The following is a 6,830-nucleotide window of genomic DNA, read 5'->3' as shown; positions in this document are numbered from 1 at the left end:
GCTTTGAAGGTCATCCGACCATCCCATGGGCAAAGTATTTTTTTAAAGTTTTTGTTTTTTTAAGGAAGGGCAGATTATTTGTGGTTTAGTGCAAAAGCCCCAATGGATGTTGCACCCCTGACAGCTAGCTGTTCAAAGCATAGCAGCAAAGCAGTTTCCCAACTGGTATTAATTTGAAATAGCTCAATGGAGCTGTACTGCTTAAAAACAGGTATCTGTTGCTGGCAGAGGAACCCTGCTATTTGCCGTTACGATTGTCAGCAGTTTTATTGACAGGGAGCCTATGCTTCTAAAACATGTGCTACAGGAAGAAATTCAACAGGTACAGCCTTCCATCCTCACTACTTCTCTTATACAGTACTTGGGAAAGCAACATCTGTTGAATTTCTTCCTGTAATGCAGCTGTTAGAAACACCGAGCACCGTCAGGGGCAGGGGGAGTAAGCAATTCTATCTGTATAATATGCCCATCACATATGGGCTTGGGATACTTTGTTTTTCAGCCACATCACTAGAGAGAACTCTCAGAATAATTTTTTTAAAAAGATGTTTACTGAAAGATTGTTGTCACGGGGACAAGTAAACTCCTGAAGCAGACAGAAGCCTGAGCTTAAGGAAATCCAAACCTAGAAAACGTTTGCCACTGAACCAAAAAATGAAAAGGGGGGGAGAGAGAAAATATAGCCACAGAATGGGAAAAAACCAACTGTTTCCTGAAAAAAAGAATTTAAAAAAATGCCGACGTATTGAGCTGTGACATATGGTTACACAAGTAGAAACCACAGAGGGGAAAATCATGTTTTCTCTTTCATTATTTATCACTCCCTAACCATCTCCAGCTGGGTGAGTAAACAGCCTCATTGGTCTGTAATGAGAACAGCCTGCTGCCACTGTGCTCCCAGCTGCTGGATTCCTATGGTGTGAGGAGGAGTTTTGTATGAGTGTGTGTGCATACGTGCAACTGACCTTGCCTAGCCACTGTCTTGGAAAGGAAAACGGGGGACCACATGGGCAAATTTCCATCCAATTTTTACTCCAGAACATGGCTGTCAAGGCCTGTTGCTTCCCTTTCTTGTTTATCCTGTTGTCCTGGTGCGTTTTGGGTTTGGTCAAGATTATATATCCAAGAGGCCCACCCTCACGGTATAAAAACTCGTTGAAATATGTATGTATTTATTTCGCAATCCTTCCATGACACATAAGGAGAGGCTGGCTCTCTGTCTCTCTCTCACACACACACACCCCTTGATGGATGTATCATGTGGGCCTACAGGAAGCCTGCAGCCCATCAGGAACATCTTATGCTGTTCTTAAATCCCGGGCAATGTCTCTCTTAAGCAGTGGTCTATGCTTTCCTGTGCAGACACACAATCTTACGCTGACTTTCTTCTGGTTCCAATCTGGACATGGAGACGGGTGCATGTCAATCCGGATGCCTGCTTCATGGTCGTGCACTGGAATGCGCCTGCCGCGGTGTTCTCTGATGGAGTGCAAACTGGCTACAGGCTTTGAGTTAAATTAACCACGCGACTCCCTGTTATTGTTCAGGGGGAATTATGTGCCCAATTTCCCCCCACTGCCGCGTTGCAAATTGAGTCCTAAGTGTCCCGTGAAATGGCTGCATAATTTGTGCATTTAGGAACTGGTGGCACAAATGTGTTCAGAGCTGGAAGGCGACTGAGATCCAGATGGTTTTTCTTCTCTCCCCCCGCCCTTTCTTTTCTTGTCTCATTCATTTAAATATGTCTCTCCCTTTCATAAACTCGCCATTATTATAGTCAATTTGGAGATGGGGAGAAACTCAATGCAAATACCCCTAATACTATCTCAGGCTCTCACAGGGCTTTAAATTCATCGCCATCCCCTCCTGTGGGGGTGGGGAATGATTCAAATCTCCTTTACTAAGGAAAGGAGAAATACAGTAACTAAGTTCCGTTTACTCAAATGTCTCCACGCGCCCCATTTCTCACATCCTAAAAGTGCAATACTATACCCACTTACCTGGGATTAAGCCTCATTGAATTCAGTGAGACAGCTCAGTAGACATATATCAGATGGCACTGTCAGTCTCAGCAACTCTGTTGGACTATGGCCCACCTTTTTTTGTTTTCGTTTTTTGGCCTTTAAATATATAAAACAGTGAATTGCAATTTGAATGTAGCTCCACTGTACCACAAACCTTGTAAACTTCTTGGGGTGATGTGCTTGTGAAGAGCAGTGGAACAGACGTCTGAAGTCCCCAGTGGAAACTGGCAGTGCAGTCCTCTCTCTCTCTCTATATATATATAATCTCCTCGGAAGTAAATCCTATTGAGTTCAGTGGAGCATATTCCCAGGGTTGTGAGTATAGGATTTCAGCCTAAGACTCAGTGGGAGTGCCTGAAAACATGTGAATGATTCAGTGTGGCTGGGAGGACACCACAAAATAGGGTTGTCAACTGACCAGAAAAAAATTGTCCTTTATCTGTAGCTTGATCTGCAGAAATTCATATAAAGAGAAGCTGTTTGTGGCAGGTTGATATGTATTATGGTCTTCTAAAGTCTATAGGACAGGCTACTGTTCAGTTCAGAGGCATGGAAGCTAATAAATAGTTGGTAATGGAGGCAGTGAGAGATTTTACTTTCTTGGGCTCCATGATCACTGCAGATGGTGACAGCAGCCACAAAATTAAAAGACGCCTGCTTCTTGGGAGAAAGGCAATGACAAACCTAGACAGCATCTTAAAAAGCAGAAACATCACCTTGCCAACAAAGGTCCGTATAGTAAAAGCTATGGTTTTCCCAGTAGTGATGTATGGAAGTGAGAGCTGGACCATAAAGAAGGCTGATCGCCAAAGAATTGATGCTTTTGAATTATGGTACTGGAGGAGACTCTTGAGAGTCCCATGGACTGCAAGAAGATAAAACCTATCCATTCTGAAGGAAATCAGCCCTGAGTGCTCACTGGAAGGACAGATCGTGAAGCTGAGGCTCCAATACTTTGGCCACCTCATGAGAAGAGAAGACACCCTGGAAAAAACCCTGATATTGGGAAAGATGGAGGGCACAAGGAGAAGGAGACGACAGAGGACGGGATGGTTGGACAGTGTTCTCGAAGCTACAAACATGAGTCTGACCAAACTGCGGGAGGCAGTGGAAGACAGGAGTGCCTGGCACGCTCTGGTCCATGGGGTCACAAAGAGTCGGACACGACTAAATGATTAAACAACAACAACAACAATCTTACTCCAAAGACATAATCCATTGGTTCTCAAACGTTTTTTCTGGACCACACTTTCAGAACAAAAATTTGCTCGCACACACTTATTGGTAATAAATACACTAGGGGGAAAAAAGAAACAACTCCTAGCAGTGCTTGATTTATAACATAGAGCACAATTACGTTATAATATGATCATGGGACATCCAGAAAGTTTAAAACAATGCAACATGAATCATCCCCAAAATATAATTATCGATGAGTCTCTTACATATGTAACTTAAGGATGTACACAAACTCAATGAGAGGCATGAGCTTGCTTTTGCTGGGTAATCTCATTTATATTAGGTCTAATTTGAGACAAACAAACCCCCCACTCCTCATCAACACAAATAAGCCTTTCTCTTGTCTGATCTTTCATATTTGTCAGAGTTTAAAATCCCTGTAGAAGAATAGCTAATGCTATTATCCAGTGCAGTTCGAACAGCAATTCTGCATCACAACTAGGATTGTCCTCAATATCACCTGATGCTCTTGCTCTCGTTTTGAAAATGTATCTATCCATATTCTGCAAATAAATACTATACTATACTATACTATACTATACTATACTATACTATACTATACTATACTATACTGTTTCCTTGTTTCTTTGCTTGCCCTTGGATTTCCCCTCAATTGCCACCCTCTCCTGCCACACCAGTGTGGTCTGCCACATACCATTTGAGAACCACTTACATAATCCATTGTAAAGGCCTTCTGAGCAAGCCCTGTTGAAAGGCATGGAAAATTTACAAAAACGCCATCATACTCTTGCAGCACTCCCAGTGATTTCAACTGGGCTTGCCTAAGAGATCCTCCTGAATGGACTGTATATCTAAACTCTCTGTGTAGATTTCCATTTCCCAGATTTTCTATTATACATATAGGAGAAGTAAACCTTTCATTTTAGCAGGTCACAGTTTCCCTAAAAAATATGATAATACCACAGACACGCTTTTATTTTGTTGCAAAAACTCAAGGCTGCACCTGTGGGCTGGGGAAGATATAAAGCAATAGGAGCCAGTCCTTTTGAGTGAAATGTGGACCTCTTTCCGACACCTGTATTACCAACTGCAAGTTATGTAAATGACATTAAATTTGTTTACAAATACATTTCAAAACAAACCAAAATGTAAAAATGACCTTTAAAAATTGCTTACTAACCAATTTCAATCAAAAAGAGCAACACTGCCATTTAAAGTGGGCTATTTATTCAGCATGAGTACCATTTGTAGGAAAGTTGCAAACACAATTTACAGTTTAACATATCTTGATCTGAGAAACAATTTTTTTGCAGGTGTGTATTGAAATCTTCCAGTGCAATACCACAAATAGTACTGTACAAAGAAAACGAGCCAGATGTATTTGCCTGACCCTCTCCAAGAAACAATTGGCTTAGTAACACTTGAGCTCACATTATAAGCTTTCTGCCTTTTCACGGAGAAACACTTAAAAAAAGGTTACTGGTGGAAATCAACAGGTGAACTGTTTCCACCAGTGCCTGCCTCTCTATGCCAGGGAAATTGACACCTGTTGATTTTTAGCTATTATGCAGCTCACATTCTGTGCCCATGTAGAAAGTTAAAACAAATCCACACCTTGTGGGCAAGGTGGTCCCAATTATGAGACAGCAAAGCCATGACATGGGAACAATATAAAGACTGCATATATTTCTATTTATATAATAATATATTTATATAATGTTACACGCCTCTCCTATCTCTAAGCAGCACCAGTTTCCAGAGGTCCAGTAGCTTACGCAGAGTCTGTGTTTCCTTTGGAAACAAGGCACAATGGAGACTATGTTGTCTTTAGGATATATGGTTAATTTACACATATATACAACCTGAGCCTATGGCAGGGGTGTTCAAAGCATTACACTCCAAGAGGATCCTGTTTCTCCCATTCCTGCAGCTTCAAACGGTCAGTTGACATTGTGCTCTGACTCCATCCCTCAGCTTGTTGTGTTTAACAGACTGCAACTATTTTTCCTCCAGCCCACAGCATCCCCAACTGCAATCCTAAAACTTTCTCCCCCCAAAAAACTGGCATTGTCTTATGCTTACTTCCCAGAGCATAGAATGGGACTTCACCCATTTGCTGGCTGGCATGTAGTCTTAGTTTAGGTAAAGGTAAAGGTAAAGGTACCCCTGCCCATACGGGCCAGTCTTGACAGACTCTGGGGTTGTGCGCCCATCTCACTTAAGAGGCCAGGGGCCAGCGCTGTCCGGAGACACTTCCGGGTCACATGGCCAGCGTGACATCGCTGCTCTGGCGAGCCAGAGTCGCACACGGAAACGCTGTTTACCTTCCCGCTGGTAAGTGGTCCCTATTTATCTACTTGCACCCGGAGGTGCTTTCGAACTGCTAGGTTGGCAGGCGCTGGGACCGAGCAGCGGGAGCGCACCCCACCGCAGGGATTCGAACCGCCGACCTTTCGATCGGCAAGTCCTAGGCACTGAGGCTTTAACCCACAGCGCCACCTGCGTCCCTTAGTTTAGCTGATGGCATATCCCTGTTAATGACTTAGCGGCCACTATCAGGCTGGCCTGTGTTTTGACACTGCTAAATTCACTGCCTGGCAGCCCATCTTAATATTCCAAGCACTGATTAAATTTCAACACCTAATAGGCCCGGGAATTTAGGGGAGTTGAGGCACCCAGAAACCCATAGCAATAAAATAATAATGATCTCAGGGAACTTTGCAATATGATTGTAATTCCAAAACAAGAATAAAAATATGTAAGTGTCAGGTGCTGGTTGCTCGTGAGTAACCAGGCAGGACTCCGACCTGTCTTTTACAGGTTTTATTGGTGCAAACTATGTTCAGTGCAGAAACCCAAAGTTCATTTCTGTCTCAGTCACTTGCAGATTCCGGGAGTGCCCCTTTCCGGTTTCTCCCCAGTAAGAACTTGGACACCGCAAAACTCCGCCTCCCCTCCTTACGTTTCAACCCTCTGTGCAAGCAGGGCGACGGAAGTGACGTGTTTGCCTCCTGGCCGGCTGGGCTAGCTGAGGCGCTTTGGCTCTCAAAAGCATCTTCAAGCCTTCCCTTCACTCAGCTATCCCCCTCCCCCCCCCCCCCCGCTCCACTGGAGGTGTGGCTTTCTCCACTGCCGGATGAGGAGCTGCTTCTCTTGATATTCCCCTGCCTCCCTCCCCCATTCCGATGATAGTCCCCTGACAATAAGATATTAAAAATCAATAAAACAGAAGAGTAGAAAAACAGAAACTACCAGCAAATACAAAATCATCAATCACCTGGTAGAATGAAAACCTCTCAATCAGCTAAGCTTCTTCATGGAGGATGTTCAAAGGTGAAAAGGCCCTCCTCTTCTACCTTATCTCTTATGGCAGGAGAACTCTGATGGCAGGTTAGTTCAGTGTATCTTGTACTAGCTATTGAGTCAGCACCATCCCTGTTCTACGACACCCTTGTGACATATATGGATTCCAATCATTTTCTTTAAAGGTGAAAAGTTGATCGTAAGAGCATAAGGGCCCTGTTGGATCAGGCAAATGGCCCATCTAGTCCAGCATCCTGTTCTTACAATGGGCCAACCAGATGCCTATGGGAAGCATGCAAGCAG

The 6,830-nt window shown here is 43.7% G+C and overlaps 1 long non-coding RNA gene across 1 annotated transcript; it reads right to left on the bottom strand.

Moving 5' to 3' along the window:
- Positions 1–922: 922 nt before the first annotated feature.
- On the bottom strand, positions 923–6,626 carry LOC307218570. Its single transcript, XR_013840007.1, has 3 exons — positions 6,502–6,626; positions 2,001–2,120; positions 923–1,479 (listed from the first exon to the last, which is right to left on the bottom strand). It is a non-coding gene; the product is annotated as an uncharacterized lncRNA (long non-coding RNA).
- Positions 6,627–6,830: the final 204 nt, after the last annotated feature.

This window comes from Podarcis cretensis, assembly GCF_951804945.1.
Source record: "Podarcis cretensis genome assembly, chromosome: 6".
Taxonomy (NCBI): domain Eukaryota; kingdom Metazoa; phylum Chordata; class Lepidosauria; order Squamata; family Lacertidae; genus Podarcis; species Podarcis cretensis.
Note: the sequence above shows the minus strand (reverse complement) of the source record. Positions and strands in the feature narration are given on the sequence as shown.